The 23815-nt window shown below is 42.5% G+C and overlaps 1 protein-coding gene across 3 annotated transcripts in view; it reads left to right on the top strand.

The window, feature by feature from the left end:
- The window catches only part of CBX1 (chromobox 1), a 79689-nt gene that overhangs the window by 30605 nt on the left and 25269 nt on the right, over positions 1 to 23815 (top strand). The gene's annotated exons all lie outside the window — the stretch shown is intronic.

Here is a 23815-nt window from a genome sequence, read left to right as displayed (position 1 = left end):
GAATGCAGTCTGCAGTGAGCTTCAGTGGGACGTCTTGAAAAGAGAAGTAAGAGCAGTGAAATTTGAGATACCTGGTTAGGAGGAAGTTGGTTAGTCTTAAGTGTTGGAACTGTATAGTGTATTCTGGATACCGGTATCCGTGATTTTGAACAGTTCTTTGGTTGGGCAGGTTGTATTGGCAATAAATCAGTACCTTTTTATGGTGGCTGTGTGTAATATGCACTAGTTTGAGGATGAGTTTACGTTTTAATTATATTGTTTCTTTCAAAGTCAGTCAAGGGTGCTATTTTCAGATTTACCGCCTTTAGTTTGTTAGTGCACCTACCTTGTATTGGTTTGCTGGGAGAGTGGAGTTTTTGAGTGGTATCAGAATGTTGACAAAGTAAGTTTGCCAGATATTGCTGCTCGGGTGTCAGCTGTTGATTTGCAGGTAATCTGAAAGTAATAGTTGCACAGCCTGAGTGGAGGTTTTCCTAGGGCTTACATGGATCTCCTAAACTATTGGTGTTTTCCAGATAGTTGATTAGGTGACTGGGATAGAAGCTGATAATATGGTGTTAACTTCAAGTTAAAGGGACGGTAGTCCTGGGTGGGCAAGGATTGCCACCTGAATGTATTCAGAAGAAGTGAGGAAACTTGTTACAGTCTAGGATAGGATACCACAGATTTACCAGTCTGGATGTTGAAATAACTCAGGATGCATAGATTGGTTTGGTTGAGTGCAGTGGAGTCAAAGTCTTCCTGTAAGCCAACTATCAAGAGGGATGAGTGTAGATGAACAGGAATGTTCAAGAGACTGTAGAAGAAGATAAGCACCTGGTTAATATGGTTTCATGTTCTTTGCCTTCGGGCTCTGGGAAGCTGGTAGTTTCTTAGATCTCTTTTTACTGCACCGCCATGTTCTTGGTGGTTTAATTTGTGGTTAGGACTTATTTGGTAACCTGGAGAACAGCTTAGTGGAGGGTTGTGGTAGTGTGTTCTCATAGCCATATTTTGAGCTTTGAAAAGAGTCCCCAGACCAAAGTTTGTGATCGGGCCATAGATGTTCAGTTGGTTCTTCTGAGTGGGAGAATAAGCCTCTCAACCAACAAAGGCTAATTGCACTTCTTGTTGTAGAGAATGGTACAGCATACCGCTAGAATTGCAGTAGAGGAGACATGCATGATCTGGTCAGCAAGGGAATTGCAGCACATCACTAGTGAGGGCATCTGCAAAGTCTGAATTGGTATGCATCTGAAAGTTCAGCAGACTGTTTCACAGTTATGCTTGTCTCTCTTTTCGGCATAGACTGATGAGGAGATTGGTGGTTGAAATCAGTCAAAGCAGTTTGCATTAGAGCAAACATTAGCTTTGCACTAGTGTTAGAGCGGTCTTTAATCAGGAAGCTTCAGGAGCTCTGTATTTGGGCCCTCATTTTTGCCACAACCAGCAAGGCAGCTATACCATAAGGAGTGGCAGCAGTTCATGCCAGCACACATATAGCAGAGCCATTGTAGGACTCATCACAAACCTCTTGACTATTTCCATTGCCAACCCCTAAATAACGTACAAGTGAGCACAAGGCTGCAGAGATATTTTCGTAAATCAAGAAAATTGCCTAGAAAGTGGATAGTGGAAGTTGTAGTACTACTCCATGAATTTCTGTTGCAGAAAAGAACCAGGAGGGCTCAACTGCTTCTTCTCCGATTGTGTGCCTCAGTCTAATACTTAAGGTAGCACCTTAAATGAAACACTAAGCTTTTCTACCAAGTACTTGTGCTCCCCTGTGCTCCCCTGTGCTCCCTGGTCCTTCAAAATGCTTACTCAACATTCATATATGAAATATGCATGAAGGATCCTGACATTCACAATGAGCGATCAGCACTTTAGTTTAATGTACTTCCACCTGTCTGCTCAGATTGTTTACAATGTGTCTGTCAATGGTACAGGGGTAAAAGTTTTCAAATAATCAAAGCATTCCTTCTTACCTGTACATATTGCTTATAATCTCCTCATGTGCAGATTGAGTGTCCATGTTTTTTCAGTGGGCATTATTCTTTGACAATGGTCTCCATTGTTTCTGAATGTCTGTCTCTGAAAATATATAGGGGTAACCTGTTCTCCCTTTAAAAACATAAAAGGAGGTAGCAAATCTAGATTAAAGCAGTTAGCAATCCTTTGCACATGGCTTCTCATCCAGTTACAGGTTTTAAAAGGAGAAAAATATCATCCTTTCCCATTGGGACAGAAACAATCTAAATAAATATTCTGATCCATCATCCACTGCCATCCACTTTCATTTCCTTAAGGTGAATGTGCCCTTGTATCGGTGAACTGAGAAAGCCACTTTGGAAGATTCTGCTTGTGGTCCCTTAAAGCCAGCTCTTAAGGCTGTAAAGCACCATTTCAGCATAGCCCGCATATACATAAACCTTGTTATGAAGGGGCTCCTGACGAGTCGCAGTTTAAAACAATGTGTTGGAGGTTGGATCAATCAGGCTGCCTCTTAGTTCTTTGTTTCTGCCTGTAGTGTATCCCCGGAGAGAGTAGTACAGGCCAGCATTTTAAGAGTGGAGCAATGGGGGTATGGTAGCGGGGCTCATTAGGAAGACGAAGACATATTAATGACCACACAACACCCCACAGGTGTACATGACTGAAGACTTTATGCTCTTTTCAACAATGAGTCCAAAGAGCAAGGCAAAAGAGGGGGTCAGCAGTAAGATACTTCTTTGATCCCAGGAGTGATGTAAAGGAATCTGTGTGCCACATCAATAATTGTCCATGCTGGGACCTGTGTACGGGTTTTTGTAGCTTGAATATTTTGGGGTAATGATTTCTGAAGTTTAGCCTTTAAGATTTCCCTGTGTGTTTTGTTGATGTACAAAACATTTTAGTAAGGACAAGGCCAGAGACCCCTCCATTATCACATGTTATGAATTTAATTTTGAAAAGATTTGTTTTTGTTATTCACTTTACAATTTTTTGAGTATTCTCTTTTGTGTCATCTTATGTAATATAGCTTTCCCTACTCACACAAGTGGGGTACCATTTTTATTGGGATACTTGGGGGAGCACAGAATAGCAGAACCAATGTTACTACCAATTGTCTTTCTCTACATTTGCGCATTCCAAATGTAACGCAGTGTGTAAGAAAGAAATCAATTTAAGAAATGCCCTATAATTCACAGGCTAGTATGCGTACCCACAAATTCAGAGATGTGAAAATAACCACTGCTTCTAAACTCCATATCTCATGCCCATTTCGGAAACGCATAGGTATCCTTGATACCTATTTTTCACTCATTATATTTTACAAAATGAATTGCTGTATACCCAGTTTACCATAAAAACAAATTGCAAGATGCAGGTCATTTACTGGTTCTGGGTACCTTGAGTTCTTAGTGAACCTACAAGCCCAATATATCCCCGCAACCAGAAGGGTCCAGCGGACATAACGGTATATACTGCTTTCGAAAATCTACCATAGCTCGAAAAAGTTAAGGTGAAAACAGAGACAGAAATGGCTGGGTTTTTTTCAACTTAATTTCATTTTTTTTTTTTCAACTGTTACTTTCTGTGTTAGTGGCTCTAGCTCAGCCAGCACCTAGGGAATCTTAGCAAACCTGTACATTTTATAAAAGTAGACACCTAGGGGAATCCAGGATGGGGTGAGGTGTGTGGCTCTTACCACAATTTTCTACACAGAACCCCTTGCAAACCTCAAACTTTCATTAAAAAACACATTCTCCTCACATTTCTGTGATGGAAAGTTCTGGAATCCGAGGGGAGCCACAAATTCCCTACCACCCAGCATACCCTTCGGTCTCCTGATAAAAATGATGTGCCTGCGACAGGGAAGGGCCAAAAACGTGTAGAAATTGAGGAGGAACCAAAGCGGGTCCAACAGGGCAGATGGGGCAATGCTGGGTGGTAGGAATTTTGTGGATTCCTGCAGATTACAGAAGTTTCCATCACAGAAATGTAGGGAAAATGTGTGATTTACAGTTTGGGGAGTGGGTTGAGGGGGGAGGTGGAATCCATAACCCTGCCAATGATTGTGGCCAGCCAGGTTCAGAAAGATTGACAATGCCCAAAAAAACGAGGAGAGCAAAAGCCATTGCACAAGGGGCCGATTTCCCCCGTACCCCCCCCCCCCCCCCCCCTTAGTGCCTAGTGGGTGGATCCCTTCTTGGGGATCGCCCTCCTGCAATGACCCCCAAGCAGGGATCCCCTAAGGAGAGGTTCCACTGGGAAAGGGAAGAGTCTCCTCTTTCAAATGATACCTCTCCCATCTGCCTCGGTGCTCAGGAGGCTGAGATTGGCTCATTTCACTTTCACTGACTTGGTGCTCATGAGGCTATCGGCACATTTCAGTTTCAGTAGAATGACATCAGCACGGCGCATGCTGATCATCATTTCTTTGAAACAAAAGAAACAGACTCAGGAGATGGGAAGCTGTCTCCTATCTCCTGATGCTGTTTCTTTCTAAAAGTAATCCCTCTGGTTCCTGCACCAGAGGAATTTCAAGTGCCATGTGCGCAGATGGCCGGGGGCTGTCCCACGCACATGATCACTGTAGTGTCGGACGGCTCCCGGTCGTCCGACGCACCAAACCGGTTAATCCTTATAACTGTCTGTTTTTATTTCCCATCCGTTCTGCAGCTGAACGATTTCTGCATACTTATGATGTAAAGTGTGCAATGTCCCACTACCTGGATATTTTATTGAACATTAAAGATTTTGAAATGGGTCATTGTTGCTTAGTGAACAGGAATCCAAGAACAAATTTTGTTTAAGTAGGCAACGTCGATGTGGAATTTTTAAAGTGCTGTGACTGCATGAGCAGCTATCACGTGAGAGTGTTCCTTGGATCATTGTGCATGTTCTGCAAGTATTACTGCTTACATTTTAATGCTTGTTCTGATTTTAAGGAGGTGCAGACACACTCCTTAATCCTTCTTTTTTTTTTTGTTGTTAAATAGTGCTCTTCTCAAAGTAGTTCATTGGGTACTGCTAGGTACTCCAGTCTCTCTATATAAATCCCTGATGAGCAGCCATTCAGAGAATGGAAATCGCCAGTCTATAACAGACTAGGCATATTTCTCCTACTCACAAGTGAAGCAACTTGATTTGTGAACGTAGGTCTTTGTAACATAGTTGACAAAAAAGTTACTGAATTAAACTGTAGCAGTGCATTCAGTGAGTAAAGGATGATGCTTTGAGTTTTTCCCCCCGAGGTAATTTAATCTAGGCTTGTGATAGTGAGTAGGATACTCATGCTGAAGTACTATTTAACAAACCGGTACCTTTTTTGCAACGTGTGACTATGGGTCCACATGCTGGGCACTCTTCTGCAATTCTGAATCTAATAGCCTTTTTTTTTTAACTAACAATTATATCAAAGCTCAAATGGTGACAAAGCATATTGACACTGATCAAAGTTGAGTTGGTACCTAAATAGAAGCCTGTCCTATATAGGCTAGTGTCCTTGGCCCAAGTCAGTCTGCTGTTTGTATGAGATTGGTATCCATGACCACAGGTACTGCCATGACTGGTCCCCTTTTCCTGAGGCACTGCAGCACCTACTCCCAAAAGAACTGGTCGCCATTCCCCAGAGCCTAACCTAAGAAGGATCCCTGGATCTGTATTGCCATCCTCTAGTAGGCTTGTGATATAAACCAAGCTTCTGTACTATGTATGGCTTATGTTTCAGTCCCATAGAGTCTGATATGCAGATACAGCTGGAGTTTAGTTTTGTTCCCCAAGACTTATTTAAAATAGATAGGGTGCCGCTACCTATCTCAGTACTCTGGCCAAGGAAGCATAAATGCCAATCCACAAAGGCCAACCTAACAGAGACTGCTAACTACAACACTAAGCCTAACTCAGGAGAGGCTGACGTCCTCCCGCCAGAGTGGTCAACCTAATGGAAGCTGTTTTGCATGGCCCAGGAGCCTACCATAAGGTGATGTATCTGCCATCAATATTTTGACCTAACGTAGCTGCTGCTCTGTAACTACTGAAGCTACAAGAGGAACTGGTTCCTTTACCCTTGAACATAATATAAGTAAAATCTGTGTCTTTAAGTGAACACGAGGGAGGTTTAATGGTCTTTCCCCAAGAGCCTTCTCATTATGAAGTATTTTACTTATGTGCTAGGATCCTAACCAGAGAGTGATTGGCATTCATGTCAAGGAGGTAAGACCCACAAGGAACTTGTGCACATGTAGTCACCTCATTGAAGGGAAATCAGCAGTGTTGATGGTTGCAGATGTTTGGCATTAGCACTCATTTTTGGGGAATACAACACATTTTTAATCATCAAAGTTTGACAACAAATACTTGAAAGAGAAATGCAGAAAATTGAGAAAGCGGAAGATGTGGAAACAGAAAGAAAGTGAAGTAAGATGGAGAAAAAAAGATTGGAAGAGTGAGATAAAGACTCGGGAAGTGTAGGGTGATAGAAGATGCCTGAGGTGGAACCAGAAATTGAAAGTTGTGGTATTCAGAAGTACCAGAGGCAGGATATTAAGAACTTCTAGGCCTCTACACTGTTTAAGCACTGGACAGAGGTAGCCACATCCAGCAGCCATAACCCAAGAAAGCCGTTAGCCACTTACATCCAAGAGCCATGCTTAATGGTATCGCATGCAGAAGATCTGAATTGGGTGAGCCTAGCATTCATAGTCATCTTATAGAGACTTCTGTTCACAGATTCCTTTCCTTAAAATTATCTTCAGGCGTCAGAGTGGATCCAGAATTCTTTTGTGAGCAGTACCCCTGCGTGCCAGTAGGGAGCATCATCCATGCTTGAACTGACGTACGCAGTGCCTATATAGGTGCCACTCCAGTGCACTGACATCAGTTCTTTTCTTTCTGCGCCAGTCAGCGCAGACCCGGAGAAGAGCTACCCACAGTCACTTTTTGACTGACCTTTTTTCAACCCTTTTGTCGATGATTTTTGAGACATTGTCTCCTGGTGTGGCAGGGATGTCCGTAGGGAAGGTTAGTTTTAAGCCTTGTGGAGCATGTCCCCAGCAAATGTTAGCGCCTGACCCATACCTCATCTGCCTCTGGTGTCACAAGCGCGACCACAACACCAAGACCAACATCAATTGTGGTGCTTGATGTGCGGCACAGCAATGGTCCCGATCCTGGCTGAGAGGAAGCTCCCATGATCGGTCACAGAGCCATTCCAAGCACAAGTCATCCAGGCATTCCAGTGAGTCCAACAAGTGCAAAAAGATCAAGAAATCGGAGGTCTTTGACTTCGGCCCGTCTGTCAAAGTAATCCAGCAAGATGAGGAAGTGTTGACACTTGATCGCTGCCTCCACGGTTGAGCCTGCGCCTTGGCCGTCTCCGCACCTCCACAAGTTTCCATGAGCCGGGCCAACCCCCGCCCAACTCCGTGAGCTTTATGAGGTCAAGTGCCTCATATTTGTGTGTCCCGTCCCCCTGGAGTGCTTTTGGCCTCCGCTGGTTCAGGAGGTGCCCCTAATGGTCTTCTGCCGGCACATTTGCCACCGGCGCTAGTTGGGCCCCTTGGATCCATGGACTACTTCGGACCGGTGCCAGTCGAGAAATGTCGAGCTTCCCCCGGTGCCTGCCTCACTGCCGACGTCCCCTGCACCACTGCCCTGATACTCATCTGCTCTGACATGGAGCCGGATAGGCATTGTCCGACTTTGGTGCCAACTGGAGGTATTCCATCCAGGCTGAAACCTGTGCCCTATTGGGGATGACTGGGAGGGGCCACAGGACCCTTATACCAGTCCCTAAATGTCATCGAGGACATCTCGTATGAGGATTTGGCAGATGCCAGTGGACTGGGCACCCCCACAAATACTGGCTTGGTCTCTCTTCCTACCATGGCTACGGAGGAAGGAACTTGGTTTGCTGTGGTAGTGAAGAGGGCAGCCAATGTCCTGGACCTTTGGCTGCGCTCTAGGGCTGTCAAGATGAGCGTCTTGACGGAGATGCTTCAGCCAAGAGTCACCCCTTCCGAACCACTTCTCCCATTTAATGAAGCCCTCACAGACATCCTACTCGTGGCCTGGACCAAGCCCTGGACATGGGCTCCTGTGACTAGGACAATTGCCCGCTGCCATCGCCCTGCTCCAGGGTACCCCAACTTTCTCACCCAGCAACCCACCCTTGAGAGCTTGGTGTTCTAAGCCTCCACTTCCAAAGTAAATCCTAGCACATTCCCTACCGCTGTCCAGGCCTCGCTCATGGACATGCCCTTTGATGGCTCCCATCTCTTAAGGAACAAAGCGGACTAAGCACTAAAGTGCTTCTAGGGCAGCAGAGCAATGACCAGGTCCTTGGGTCTTTTCATGACCTCTCGCCACCCCGAGCCCACCTTTCGCTCCTCTCGTGGCTATGCAAGGTTCCTAGGCCCTGCATGACCAAGGACGCGGTATGCGCAGATCTTGTGGGTCAGGTAGCCAGAGGTCAAGCCAGTCCACCATCTCCCCAGCAGCTGCAGCCTCCAAGCTTCTTTAGTTTTTCTGACCATCCTGGGCATCCAGTGGGAGGCAGCATACGCCATCGCCTGTACCACTGGAAATCGATAACATCTGACCGCTGGGTTCTGCAGATTGTCCAAAGGGGCTACTCCCTCACCTTTGTGACAACCACTCCACCTATGCCACCCACTTGTGACAGGTTGACGCTGGCCTTGTGCATCCTGCTAGTGACACATGCCCATTTGCACATGCAGGCTCTTCAGTGGGACCTGAAGTTCCAGCAGCGCAGCATTGGAGGAATCCCTCCGACATGATCCAGATCTTCAAGGGCACTGCAAAAGATCTGCAGTAGCAGCTAACAGACCACGATTGGGTCAGTAGCAGGTTCCTCTCCCTTCAACAACCAGATCTGATGGTAGTGACAGATACATCACTCCTGGGATGGGGCCACCACGTGCGAGAGGTGGCTATCGGAGGTCTCTGGTGGAATTCGGAATCCACATCAGCCTGTTGGTGTTTTGTGCGATCCATTTGACATTGAAAGCATTCCTACTCCATCAAGAGAAAGCTAGAGCAGGTGTTCACTGACAACTCCACCATCATGTGGTACTGCAATAAACAATACCTGGCGGGCTGTCTGAACATTAGAGGGACAAACTCAGCCGAAGATGCAAGTTGATCATGAATGGCGTCTCCAGCGGGAGGTGGTGCAAGATCTCTTTCTGCAGTGCAGAGAGCCTTATTTGGAGAACTGCTGAGAATGCAGAATATCAGCAGTTCTGCATGCTGGAGTTTCCAAGGAGGCTCTCGCTTGGAGAAGCTCTGATTCCGATTCTGCAAATAGAGCCATTTGCAACCAAAAAAAAGCTTCGCATGTGTGGCACTAACTTTCTTTCTATCGGGATAGTTGAAATAAAAACTGCAGTTGCCTTAATCTTCTAGGATCCCAAAACACAGTTCTGCTTTAAAAAATATTTTTCTTCATCACAGACACCTGCCACTGCGAGGTTTGCCTATGCAATGCAGAGTGGATAGTGTCCAACCCCAACAAGCATGGCTTGTCAAAGGCTGATGCTTTCTACCACATTAAATTGACAAACGAAATGATGCTATCCTTATGCTGAGAATCCAAGCATTTGTACAAAAGATTTCCACACCTGTGGGCCTCATCTAAGGGAGGAGAGTGTCTCTTCCTCCAGGAACTTAAGCGAAACAGGTGTCCACGTTGCTTGACCATGCCATGAAAAGTTTGGTGAGACTGGCCCTAGGTGGGCTCCTTGGAGGAGTATCTATACTATTTCTTTACCTTGGGCGTCCCTCTTTTGGCTGCAGCTGACACTTGCTCCACATCCATTTATTTTGTCTCCTACCAAGTTATTATACCCTGCATTGTCATTATGATGGAGGTTTCCAGGACTAACTGAAGGACATGAACTACTCCGGAGCGCCCTACAACAATTTTCTGTAGACGGAGCTTTGTGACCCCCCGCCATCAGTATTTGCATGCAGGAGGTCATCCACCCATTCTTCTCTTCTGTCACCCTAAAAGTTGATAGATATTGATAATTTTGAATGTTTTTTTTATTAGAATAGCCGAACCCCACTCAATAGGGTCTCAGCATAATTTACAAAATATTCCTACATCATGCCATCTTTTTTTAAATACACAAATGTTGGATTATCTCCACCTGTGTAAAAATGTAATGGTCTTATTTGGAAATTATTTTGAGCAAAAACATACCAATTCGAATTTTATTGTGCACAACATTGAGAGCATCAACTAAAAGTCAGCATTTTTATGAGAATAAGAAGGGTTTTCTTCTTCTGAAGCACTTTCTCCTTCGTTGCCTTTTCAAGCCACTGTATCCATTCTGCGGTGGAAAACAAATCTTGGAAGGAGGCACATAAAATGTGTGGGTTAATTTCCAGACTCTCCCACCATAGATGAGAAACAGATGTCAGAAAATAGAAGCAAGAAAGAAGATTAGTTTTAAGGAACATTTGCACCTGGTCTTTGGGCACAGGATCATATAGTTTACTAAGTTTAGAACCAACGATACAACACCATGCTACCCGTCTTTGTCTCACAATCCAGAAGTGGAGGAAGGCTAAGCGCATGTTCACACACAGATTGGGGATTGATGCATTTATATCATGGACTAGGATACTGAAAAACAGAGTGATCAGTACACAGTCAAGGTATCACAACCTGCCAGAACTTCAGCAAGCTACTTAGTCCTACAATGGGCCGCTCTCAAGAATGGGAGAACACATTCAACGAGTTCTGTGAAAACTCAGTAGGTGTAAGTTGAGTGTAAGACCCTTGTCAGTGTTCTGACAAACCAGACATAAACCAATTAATACCTCTACGCGATTGCTCATCACCAGCAATAAAATTTGAGCAATCTTTTTAAGCCTTTCCTACCAGACAGAGCAAGTTTTCTGGGTGTGTAAAACCAGCATTCTGCGTTGCTCTCTCCTGTGTGCACCTCTATCCTGCAAAATACTCCATTTCTCCATGTTAGCTCTGTCCCTTGTGTTTTCCCTCCTACAAACCTTCCGCCCCACATTGTTGCTGTCTCCGCCATGTGCTTCTACCCTGAAAACCATTTCCCCCGCTCTGTATGTCTGCCCCCTAATGTACTTCCCCCGCTCTCTGTGTTGTTCCCTCCCTCGCGTGCTTCCTCTCTGTAAACTTCCCTGTATTGTTCTCAGCCTTGTGCATTTTCTCCCATGTGATTCTCCCCTCCTGCAAACTCTTTGTCACCGTGCTCTATTGGTTTCTCCTTGATGTGGTTCCCACTGCCACCTGCACACTACTTTGCCCCTCCCCTCCTGGTTCCCTCTTGCAAACTTCCCCTTCCCTATACTGTGTGCTCCCTCATGTGCTTCCCCTGAAAACACCTCCGTGTTCTGTTGCTCGCCTGCATGTGCTGCCCTTGTGATCCGTGTTGCTTTCTCTATTATGTTCCTCCCTTCCTCTCCACATCCATGTAAAGACACTCCCAGCACTCAATGTTGCCTTTCCCTCACACAACCTCAACTCCATCCTTAAATAGTATTGGCAAGCCAGTACGTCCAAAATGTGCAAGATGTTGGCTTGCCAATGCTTGTTTAAGTGGCTGTCATTCCCCTGTGCCCTTCATGAGCAGAACACATCAGTTTAGAATGCAAAACATTTGGGTGAACGGTATTCTAACCCCTGAGCAATAATCTAGCGTCAGTCATTCACTCCCCTGAATTTAAAAAAAAATAAAGCTTGTAACTCATCTTGTAAGTTACTTTCCTTTGGCCTTTCTTTCACAGTGAACTTTTTAATTCTAGATAGTATTTTGTCAAACTGCAAAGACTCGCACCTTTCCCGCAATGCATTCACAGAATTAGCTTGGGCCCGTCCATCCACCAAGCCATTGGCACATTCCACCTGTTTGTTTGGAGTCTTTGCACTCCTGGTCAACGGGAAACCTAGATTAAAAGGTTCATTCAGGCATTCTCCCTACTAAAAATATGCTTGGTCTTAAAGTTAAATTCCTGAAATCTAGATACCAACCTCAGCAGTCTTGGTGAGGCCTTTTTTGTACCCATTTCATTAAGTAACTACTGTAAAAGTTTGTGTTCTGTACATAAATCAAACTCCTGTCCCAAACATACATTCCAAAGTGCTCCACAGCCTGTGTGCTTGCCAGGGCAAGCTATTACCAGTTCTCTATTACAAATCCTTTTACTCAATACAGCTCCAATTCCAACAGCATCCATTTCTACTGAAACAATGCACAGCTCACCTTCTTGCTAGCAATAATTATTTTAGTGCTAACAAAAGGCTGGTATTCATTCTTACCTTACGCAAATGGTATTCCTTTATAAATAAATGCTTCAAAAAATGTAGGCCTCTTCCAATTTTACAATCATACCATGCTCTTCCAAATCATATACAGCTACGCAAATAGGATTCTGCACTTTCATATATAACTGGCATGAAACAGAATTTCATCTTGAAAGGAGTCAACACCACGTTACATGTTCTAACTACATAAATGAGTGTTTTACAAAACTTTAACTTCAGAGGCATGCACAAATAGCATATTCTCAAGGATCTGTAAGCACCAAAACATGTAATAAAGGTAGTCCATGACCTTGACTCAACCTAATGTTGTGCCAATCTTAAATTAATGGTGAAAAACAGTTCCCTAATTGAGCAAATATTTCTAAAATGTAGGGCAACATATAACAATCAACAAATATATTATTGTTAATCGACCTAAGATCAGCACACAAATAAATCTGCCCAGATTTTTTTTTGGGTTTGGCGCTAGTACTAGGGCGACGCATTCATAGGAGTCTGAATGCCACATACAAACGGACGGTAAAGTTCTTGTTCTCACAGCAGCATTCCAAAGAGGAAAGATAAGCACTAGAGAATACAATAGTGGGCAAGAGGGCTGGGATGTGAGGGGATTCGGGATGGTATTGGATCTATTGTGCTGCATCCATTGTCTACGCTAACTAAATCTTTGTGATCTGTGCTTTCTGAACGTCACAGTCCCATAAGCTGTTATTATTCATGGGATGTGTAAAACATGACTCAGTAACTAGAAGGCCCATACTTACCAGCTTAAAAGTTTCTGGCCTCACACCCCCAGATATTACTCTTGTTTAATTTTCTGATAGAAGTCTTTGCCATTGATAAGCCTGTTGTATTTGCTATAAAAAAAACTGTTGAATTTCCTCATGTCCCTCCTAGCTTCTGTCCGTATTGCTTCTGTGTTGCCTTAGGAACATTTCAAGTGTTGTTCATTAAACTACCTAAATAAAGTGCGGTCACCTATTTACCGGCAATGTAAGTTTACCAGATGACTCTATTTCACCTAGGTTGGAATGTCCTGTCTTATGCTTTTCTTTTACAGATGTTTGCTTTCATGTGTTCTATTTCAATTGAATAACTAAAGTGCACCATTAATGCAACTTCCAGGATCCACTGGGTGGTTTAACTAAGCCCTTAAAATTGTTTCCTGCCATGAAGTCATCTAATAACCTTACATTTATGGTCCCCACTCCGCCTTCAGTGCTTAGAGTATTGAGTTTGCGTTTCACCCTTGATTCAAGAGTTTGGTCATCAGATCTCAACTCAAAAAAATATATTGTACTCGAGAAATTGCCTAAGAAAGTGGTGGAGTTAAGCCTCATTGTTCAGAAAAGTGCATAATTTGCTGCCACTGCTTCATCCTTGAATGCAGCTCCACTTCAAGCACCAACAGAGACACAAATTGTTGCTGCCAGGGCTCTTGCACTGCTCTCAGTGACACACAGAGAAGATCTTGTACTTGATACCACTGAAAGAAGAGTACTTCCTTGTGGTTTCAAGCTGGCACTCCACACCACGCTCCGCCTTCTGTGGCCATTGACCCAGCATGCACATATCACAGAAGGTTCTGGAATTTCTTGGTGATTGCCACTTTGCAAGCAAAGATCAAAGTTATGAAGGTTATATTACTGTCTCCAATTCATACTGTTTATTTCTGTCGCACATGACTCCACAATACCTCACAATATTGCGAGAAGACCACATGACACAACTCAGAGAACGACTTTTTATCTCCAGACGTTGGTATGTCAGATCTAGAGTCTTCTTTAAGGGCCGACACACTTTTACTTTGATGATGCTATGAGCCATGATAAAAATCAAAAAGCTAACAATGAATTTGTTTCTCGCAGTCTGTCAGATTTGACGCTCATCTGTTTCACATTCAGCTGTGGTGCTATAGACTTGTGACTAGTTGCCAGCAGAACTCGGTCCCACTCCCACTCCCACTCCAAAAGACCACGCCCGCAACCTCAGTATCATTCTGGACAACAAACTCTCCATGAAACGCCAGGTCAGCGCAGTCTCTGCATCCTGCGTCCACACCCACTGCCAGCTCCGCAAAGTCTTCAAGTGACTCCTAGTCAGCACAAAGAAAACTGTGATGCAAGCTCTCATCACAAGCAGACTGGACTAGGGCGCAACACACGCTATGCTGGTACCATCACCATACTCATGAGAAGACTCCAGAAGATCCAAAACTCTGCAGCCAGACTGATCCTCAGCCTGCCTAAAAAGACCCACATTTCCCAGCACCTGAAAGACCTCCACTGGCTCCCCATCCAGAAAAGATATTAATTCAAGCTCCTAACCAACACCCACAAATCCCGCCATGACCTAGGACCTGCCTATTTGAATCACTGCCTGAGTCTCCATCGACCTCCCAGAAATCTCTGCTCACCTAGCCCTCGCTCAGTTACCACGAATCAGACACTGCCTCACCTGAGGGCACGCCGCCTTCTACCTAGCCACCAAGTCCTGGAACGCCCTATACCTCCACCTGCACACCTCACCCTCACTGACCCACTTCAGGAAGGGGCTCAGAACATGGCTTTTCTACCAACACAGCAGCACAGTGCCTGGATACCCGCCAGGATGACAAGCAGCCCTTTATAAATACAGGCTTATTGCTTGACATATTAGCTGATCTTCAAACAGTAGCAGATCAGTTCTTTTTAAAAACATTCTTTCAACACTAATAGAGCATAAGAATCCTCCTTTTCTTAGCCTAGACTGTCTTACTCCTACAGTGCAACTGGTACAGCAACCTCTGTGGTTAGTCAGGGACAGGCTGTGCTGGACAGTCAAACTCTGCTACTTTAGCAAACCTGCACCATGCTTCGTATGCAACTGCCAAATCCAGTTCTGTAACTTTGAGCAGTACATGTGCTGCTTTGTTTAATTACTTCAGATCTCTAAAGCTTTAAGTGAGACAACAACCAATGATTACTTTTCCACAGGTGCCTTTCATCCCCGAGCCTCCTCTGTTACTCTAGTCAACTACATCTTTGAGCCATCTGAGACTGATATATACATACACACACAGATCTCAATATGAATTTTTTACTTTTTGGTGATTGAATGTGTTCAGTGGCAGATTAACTGCTAACAAACATTTGAGCGAAAGAGCTTAGTTGCACACTCTAGTCAAACAAGGCCTCAAATATTTAATTTCATGGATTTTTTTTTTTTAGGCATCGGGTACTGCTGTGTTGGTCACAATCAGCTCATTGTCCTAACAAAAGTAGCATTTTGGGCAATATGTTGCCAATATATTACTCAGTTATTGATTAAAGTATTTTCTATTCCGATCAGTATTATTGTGTGAATGAAATAACTGTAGCTCAATAGACTTTGAACTGAATATGTTAACTCTTCTGAATCTAACATTTTGGGTGCAAACTGCAGATGCCTGCTCCCATGTTTCATAACCGGAAGAATACTGCCTTCCATTCCAGTGCAGAGTAACTACTGTCACAAGCTGCTTGTAAAGGACCTTGTCATAAATTCAAAGGTTTACAAGAGGATCTGGTTTGCTTCTTCTTGTGAACCTCCATGATCTTGAATAGTATCAGCTGTTCTGGAGAAGTTCAGACTTTCTCTTCTTCACTGTGGCATTCTTTCTTGGAGGTCTAAATTCATGGACAACAAATAGATGCTGTAGTGTTTCAGGAATCAGCCAGGGCACAAGCTATCTTGCCTAGGGGTATGCTTCAAGTTGAAAAGGCACAGTAGTCTTTTCAAAAGTGCTTACCTTTCGTCAAAAGATGAGCTTGCTCATGAATTTGGAAAAAGTGAAGTGGTTTAGCAGATGCTCATTTTGTATACCAATCCAGCTCTGAGATCGGTTTTGGTGAGTATTGTTGCTAAAAGGAAAGTCTGGCTAAAATTGATAGCTACTTCATTGTGGATTTTGATTTATTCTTTGATGGCAAGTCCTCTTTCATCTTTCTACAGCTGTCATCTTGAAGCAGCATAACACAGTGCAGTCAACTGAAAGATTTTCTATCTGTATCAGGCCAGACTAAAATTCATTCTTTGTTACATTTAACTCCTTTTTTGGCTGACAGGTAAAATTCAGTGCAGAGTGATTAACGTTTCTCCCAAAAGATAGAGCCAGGCCATTCTGATGCCAATCATAGATGAATAAATGCGGATTCAATTCATGAGGATGTATTTACTTCCTCAATCCCTCATAAAACGTTCACAAACAAAACTGTCTCCATTATGTTTTATCACTAAAGATTACATTAAAGATTGGCTACAGTGATGCAACACAACAGTTGAAACTCTTGGGTTCTCTTGGTGATAAGACAGGGTTTCCAACTTCTAATTCTCTGCCTTCCACATTAATAGCCATCACTTCCTGGCTACAATTTTTCAAGACTAATCTTGGGCATCCAGTGTTTCTAAATCTGAGAGCAATATAGGTTCAAACAAAAGATCAGGCTTATTTTCAGGATGATTCATCCTTATAAAAAAGTTAGGTCTTTTCCTCTTTAGCAGAGTTCTTCTGGTGGGTCTCTTCAAGATGGTCACACCATCTCAAATATTGTCATCCCTGCTACTTGAAGACTGGTTGGACTGGAATCTTGAAGGCGAACACTTAAATATCAAAATTATTTTTATTGCTTTGCAAGTTCCTGAAGTATGCAGTCTGGGGGAAGCGGGGGACAAAGCAGTATTGTTACCAAGCTCTTACTTTTAGTCTGAATTTGGCAAATGGAACTGCACAAAAATCATGGGCACAGATATGCTGTTTGTTGGAGGAAAGAGAATTTGTGTTCACTCGTACCTTGATGAATGGCTGTTAAGGAGCGCCTCTGTTAACCAAATCAAACACTTTATGAGGTTTTCATCATCCTTTTTAACCTAGGTCTTTCATTGAAAAGGCTTTCAGGTAATTTTGGCTATCTTCAACATGTAGAGCGATATGGCCTTCCTGCCCCGTAAAGTGTGTTACCCATGAAACAGAGCAGATTGTCTTAGATATATGGGAGTCCCCCAAGCATTCTGCCACTTTTGGTGTCCAGCACATCCTATTTATGATTATTTCCAAATAGATTTTGTGGGCAAATAGGACCAAGCATCAGACAATCACTCAACATGGATTCTGTCAGTGATAACAGGCAGAAATAGTATATAATAGGTATTTATTGCAGTCCCAGTGTACACATCTGCTCTCTTCAACTGCTCCGGTTCTAATAACCTACCATGCCTCTAGGACATGAGACTCCATGGGGTGTGTGTGTGTGACCACAGGGTTTGGTGAATAGTTAACCCTACACATACCTTCCTCCTTAATAAAAAATTAAAACACCAAAGTCCGGAGAATAATTAATGACTTACTGATGTTTCTGTATGTGGACAACACTAACTGAAACCAATCAACTGAAAACATATTATGCTGATAATTACCTTTATCATTTGCATATAGGATGCATGTAAACATTGAAGTATTCAACTTGTCCAAAGTACTATTCACTCACATATGTAGTCTGATACATTCTTGGATTTGAATATTACACACCCCATCTACCTCTTCTTTCTAAATCTCTTGATTGACTAGTAGCACAATTCAGTATTTGTGCAGAAATACTCCCATCAACATCTTCTGATATATTATCTTCTAACCACTCATATGTTGTCCTTATTTACACTACAGGCCTCAAAGGCTACTTGCCCACTCGCTATAGCGAGTCATATTTTATCAGGTTGAGCTATTTTTAGAACCTACTTGCCCCTTCTAGCGGGTTGACAACGATCCAGTGTTCTGTTCGGTTAAAATGAAGGAGCAATACAGACGCCTGTAAATCTTGTTCTTATATTGTCACATTTGCTTGTGTTCAGAGACGGAGGTCAAAAGTCAGTTTGTCTTGTTAAAATTACTTTTCTTTCTGACTGCAGAGTTCCAGGATTTTGTAAGATGAACTGTCAGACCTGCTGTACAAAGAGTGCAAAATGAATGGCTGTTGGGTATCTGATTTTTCCCAACACACAACATTTAAATAAATAAGTCAACTGAACAAACATTTCAAAATATATTTCAGTATCAGAACACTTTACTTGGTGATGTGCTAATGATAAATATTTTATGAAACACATTTTTCACAGATTATTGTTAATATACTATGTAGTTTTATCAGTAAAGCTGCAAGTTAGTGGAAGGCTTTGGACATTTCTTGGAAACTTACTGTCTGTAAATGACAGTACACTACCACATCATGCTTTATTAATATGTTTATTAAAAGTCAGTTTTTAAACATAGACTGAGAAAAACTCCTGCCCTGATGGCAGTGCTATTAGTAAACTAAAAGGCAGTCATGGATTATGTGTACCCTATATATAGGCTATTATACATGGAGCAAACGTTTAGTCTATTTAATCAAACAAGTTTTGTTTTGTACAGATGAAATGCTGAACTCAAATATTTGAAGGTGCCCTCATGTGAAAACGAAGAAAAAGGCAACTCTGAAAAACAAAATATTTGCCATGGATCACGCAACCTTCCCAAATGCTGTATCCTTCCACCACCCAGTCATACTGGATTACAGTGTAACTCCTTGACCATCAGAGGTTCAGAAAATCTCTTTTAACCCTTTTTTTTAATCGTACCACTTTTCTTTACTCTGACCCGTTCACCTAATCTAGGTTTAACTTCTTTCATATTATGCTTTGAGTCATACCTTCTCTTATAATCCATTTGAGACTTTTCTACATTTTTCTTCATTAGACCACACAACTTGTTTTGCTTTAACTAACCAACCCCCATTGTCTTTTGTTGGTGGTGTTCTACCTTTAGTAAGCACAGATGGACTGAAACCTATATCTTCACTAGACGTAAGCGTATGTATCCAAATCATCTTCAGTAGCTCACGTCTCCACTGTAGCCCATCATTTTTAGCTAACTGTATTGCTCCCTTAATCTCTTTGTTGAGTCTATCTAGATTACCATTTTCCACAGGATAATTTAAAGTAGGTTTATGTGCTTTGTCATTAAAACTCTGAACAATATTTGATAATACTGAGGTCCAGTAACACTGACCCGCTTTAAAAAAGGAATCCTGTTTAGAAAATACACTACATTCATCGCATCTACACATTTTCCAAAATGGCCTGAATTGCAGTGGAATTTGTAGAAATATCTACCATTGCAATTATGCAGGCGTGGCGTGTAGTCTCATGCCAAATGGATCCCTTGATATCAATCACCACCTTTTCTCAAGGCATACTGGGACATTTGACAGGGATCAGTGGTGGCCTAAATGTCACATGTGATTTATCTGAACTGTCACACATCACACAAATTCTAAATATATGTTCAGTTTGTCTGTCTACACCTGGTCACCAAAACCCCTTTTTTACTCTTCTTCTGGTCTTCCCTGCACCCAAATGTGCTTTGTGACAAATTTCTAAAATGTTTTTCCGTAGCGTAAGTTGTGGAATAGTGCAATACCCACTTTTCCAAAATATACCAACATGTATGGTACTGGGTCATGCATACTGGTACAAGGTATTTGCTTTGAAAACTTCAAAGTGGCAGGAAGTAATGTTACTAAACCAGCATGAAGCAAGGAATGATACAAAGGCTGTCTTGCTTGTAGAATCTGTTTGATTTTAATTTTCCTTCAAGTGTTTTAGTTCTACACAGAGAAAGTCAATCATGCTGATTTCCATTTTAGTTTAAAAAAGTCACTGGATTTTGGACCCCCTTCCCCTTTTGACCCCTTTCACCAACCTTCACCAAGTTATGCTTTTGAAGGTTGTTCCCCTTCACGTTGGACTCGCATTGATTACTGGTTTGAAGTTAATAAACATACAGTGTCACCTTTCACCACAGCAAGATTAAGCCTCTGTGAAATACATGCACAGGCTCTGTATATAGGAACAGAATTGTCCAGTAATTGAATTGTAATAGTGGGCATTGTAGGTGAAGCTCTCTAAGCAAAGCAACAGCAAGCAAGTATAGTTAAATTACTTTGTAAGAGGCTTTTACAAACAAATGTCATCTCTACCCTCCTTTCAAGATGGGGCTTCATGAAACTGCACACTGCCTTGTGTAGCAGGTTGCCAAACGAGAAATAAAAGGAAGCTGTGTCCTCTGAAAGAGGATTTAAAGTGCAGATATCTCACAGTTGCAGTGAAACACCCTCGCAAGCAGGATGCCTCCATTTTAGATCTATTTATGCACAGACTTGAAAAAGAGCAGACATAGCCACAATGTTAAAGTATGCATAGCCCATGGCTAGTGTCTTTCTTTTTCTCAAATCGTATCTCTATCAGTCTGACATTGCTTCCTCAATATGGGCCCATATTGCTGAGAATAAAAAGAGCACAAGTTTTGATATGTTTAATCTTTTCACAGACCCAAGAATGTAAATATCAGCTTCTCATGTGGGTTTGTGTTCACGGATAGGAGGCTGACTCGTCGGTAACGGTAGATGAGTGCAATAACCAACAGTCAAAATGCTTATTTCTCCTTAGATATGAGGATTACCAAAGCCAGTAGTTTGTGTCTGTTCGAGCTCTATTGGCATGCCAATGGTTTTTAGATATGTAGCAGAGCGGGCTGCTGTGCAGCATGGCTTAGAGAAAAAAAACACTACGATGTCGTCAACACTGACCATATTATCCGTGTTATATTGATGTGCAACATGTCTAAAAAACATTGACAAAGCCAATGGATCTTGAATAGGTGGAAACCTGTTGGCTTTGCCTATGCTTGTTTAGTCTGATACCATCTTTGCTTATCTCATGGCCTAAGTATGTGACACTTTGCTTGGCAAATTTTGGATTTCGTTTTTCAGCAGTTAAACCATTTTTAGTAAAACCACTAAATCATATTTTAGCCTCTTATGTTCTTGTTTTGTCTTGCCCTTAGTTTATAGTTTTGAAAGTACCAAATGTTGGATATTTCCTTCAGTAGCCTGTACATTAGCTCCTGAAAAATATCCACCATTGAGGCTTATTCAAAAGTTGCACTGCAAAATTGAAAGTATCCTAAAGGCATAATGAATGTGTTTAGCTATTTGTTGTCTTTGTGCAGAGGTTCCAGGTAATACCCCACTGTCAAATCTGTTGTAGAAAGCCACCTAATATTCTTTGCCAGTGATACCATTTCCTGGATCTTTGTTAGTTGAAACTAATCAATGAAGATGTTCTACTCTCATTCAGAAACAACACAGGTTTGGTACTATTAGGATCTAACATCATGTCAAGTGCTCCCAAGTCCTTCCAACCCAATACAAAGGGACCACTAACATATATGTATATTTTCCTTACTGCCTTCAAATTTTTGAACTCCGATTTCAATTCTGTGAACACAAGTAGTTCAGATGGTTCACCAGTGAAACTTTAAGGCTTTATAGCTGGGTGTTCCAAATGTACCCCTAGCACCTTATGACATTTCTCTTCCCATATTCTTTTATCTGTTTTCGTATATAGTAATCCTATGTCCGCCCCCTCCCCCCCCCCACGATGTGCTTTACCTCACCAAAATTAATTTCACAAATGTTTTTGTTTTTTTTCCAGTATTGTTGCGTTTACTACTTTCACTGGTTTCAAACTGATGTTTAACACAGTCTTCTTCCTTACTCTCGTCTGAATCATTCCCTCCAACTTGTTCTGCCTTTACACTGTTAACTTGTCAATTACTTAATCTGAGCATCTTTGTTTTATGGGTAAACAGTTTTTACTGTAAGTGAGATTGTACTGACTGTCTGGGGACTGACGCTATTTAAAGACCCTTAGTAATGAGTTGACGGAGAGCCCCAAGTTGTAACAGTCTTTGTCTGCCAGAGATAAGGCCGACCCCCTCCAGTAGCCATGATACTGCCAACACTAGGTAGCATCTGAGCAGGTAGTGCCTTCCAGAAAAAGCCCTAGTTGAAGGAAAAAGCTCAAATGGCAAAAGAAAAAAAACGGAATGGCAGCAAAGTTCCAGGTGATAAATATGGGAACGAAGCACCAGGAGAAACACCAATGAGACTGACCTGCAGGAAAATCTAGGGCGCAACTAAAAAGAGGATATCTGCTAAACGGGTTCCAGGGAATACTAGAAACAGGGTGGGAGAGAAAAACCGATCTTCCGAACTGACAAGGCATTGAAATACAAAGGAAAAGGAATTCTAACCCCTTTCATACCCAAAAACTAGAACCTTACATCGGGGGAAAAAAAGTTCCTTCCTTGATGGATTGGAAAGGCCCGATGAAAGTCAATGAATGGGCCACCATCTAAGATTGGGTCTAATAAAATCTCATGAATCCTTACTAGAGGATTCTGGGAAGAAGAAAGTATTAAGACATATTGGTACTGAAGATGCCTCCTCGTGGTATTCCCCAAGAAGAATGGAGGTGCAAGGAATCACACTAGCTGGCTTGCTGCCATAAGGTAAGTGTATGTGAGGGCAGTCCGCCATCACTCGCTACACTCTTCCCCCTAGTCTGCATGTTGCACGCCTGACCTGACCAGACCAAGAATGCCTCAAGGATAAGCATTGTGCAAGGCAGAGGCGCTGCAGTAGGCCCCCTCCTCGAAGCTCCGGGTTTGTCTGCAAGCTAACTGAGAAATCACTGAACCAGAAATCGGGCATGAACAGAAGAATCATCTTCCCAAGACCTTTCACTAAGAGAGTAACCCTTCCAAAAAAAAACAAGAATTGTAGCTTCTTCCTAAAGTCAAATCTTTTGTACCTCAAACTTGGTAACGTGGTTCTGCAAAGTAAAAAAGGAAGACCAATCACTCAGTGTGAAATTACAAAAGCGTTGAAGATGCTGCTCAATAACCTGATTAAGCCTTTCTGTTTGCCCATTAGTCTGGGGACAAAGACCAGAGTACAAGGCTACATCAATCTAGAGGGACATAAAAAATTATTTCCAAAAACGAGAAATATACTGAGGACCTCTGTTAAAATCTCTTGCAAAATAATTGTCCCATGTCCATTTCTTCAGGACAATAAAATGAGCCATTTTAGAAACAGAATTATCAGTCACCATAATGACTCTAATTCCTTCAGGAGGAGGTAGGGTAACAACGAAGTCGGTAGAGATGGTATGCCTGGGCACAGGTGACAGTCAAGTGACGAAGAGACCCAGAAGGTCGAGAATGAAGTGTCTTGTTTTGGGTGCAAATGAGGCAAGAACTAACAAAGATCAGTGTCCTCGCTAACCGAAGTCTCAGTAGTTTGGATGGAATGAATAAGTATTACCCCTTGAACACCAAATCGCCTTGTTTGTAAATTAGTCCTTGTAGAGTTTCCCATTCCTTCCTAGTGACTTTGGAATAGTCAGTTTGCATGTTCATGAGAAACGACTGGGTGACAGCAATAACTAGTTGAGGAGAAATAATATTCTGGCTAAAGGTTGGAGGAGACTGAATATTTTCATAAAAGGTCCTCTGCAATAGTTTTAGTGCTGGAAATATGAGTAATAAAAAAGTTGCACTATTAGAAAAAGTAGGATCAAACTAGCCTGATGACTCGTTCTACATTGCAGATTTCTGATACA

The sequence above is a fragment of the Pleurodeles waltl genome, chromosome 6, assembly GCF_031143425.1.
Source record: "Pleurodeles waltl isolate 20211129_DDA chromosome 6, aPleWal1.hap1.20221129, whole genome shotgun sequence".
NCBI lineage: Eukaryota > Metazoa > Chordata > Amphibia > Caudata > Salamandridae > Pleurodeles > Pleurodeles waltl.
This window is presented reverse-complemented; position numbering and strand designations above follow the sequence as displayed.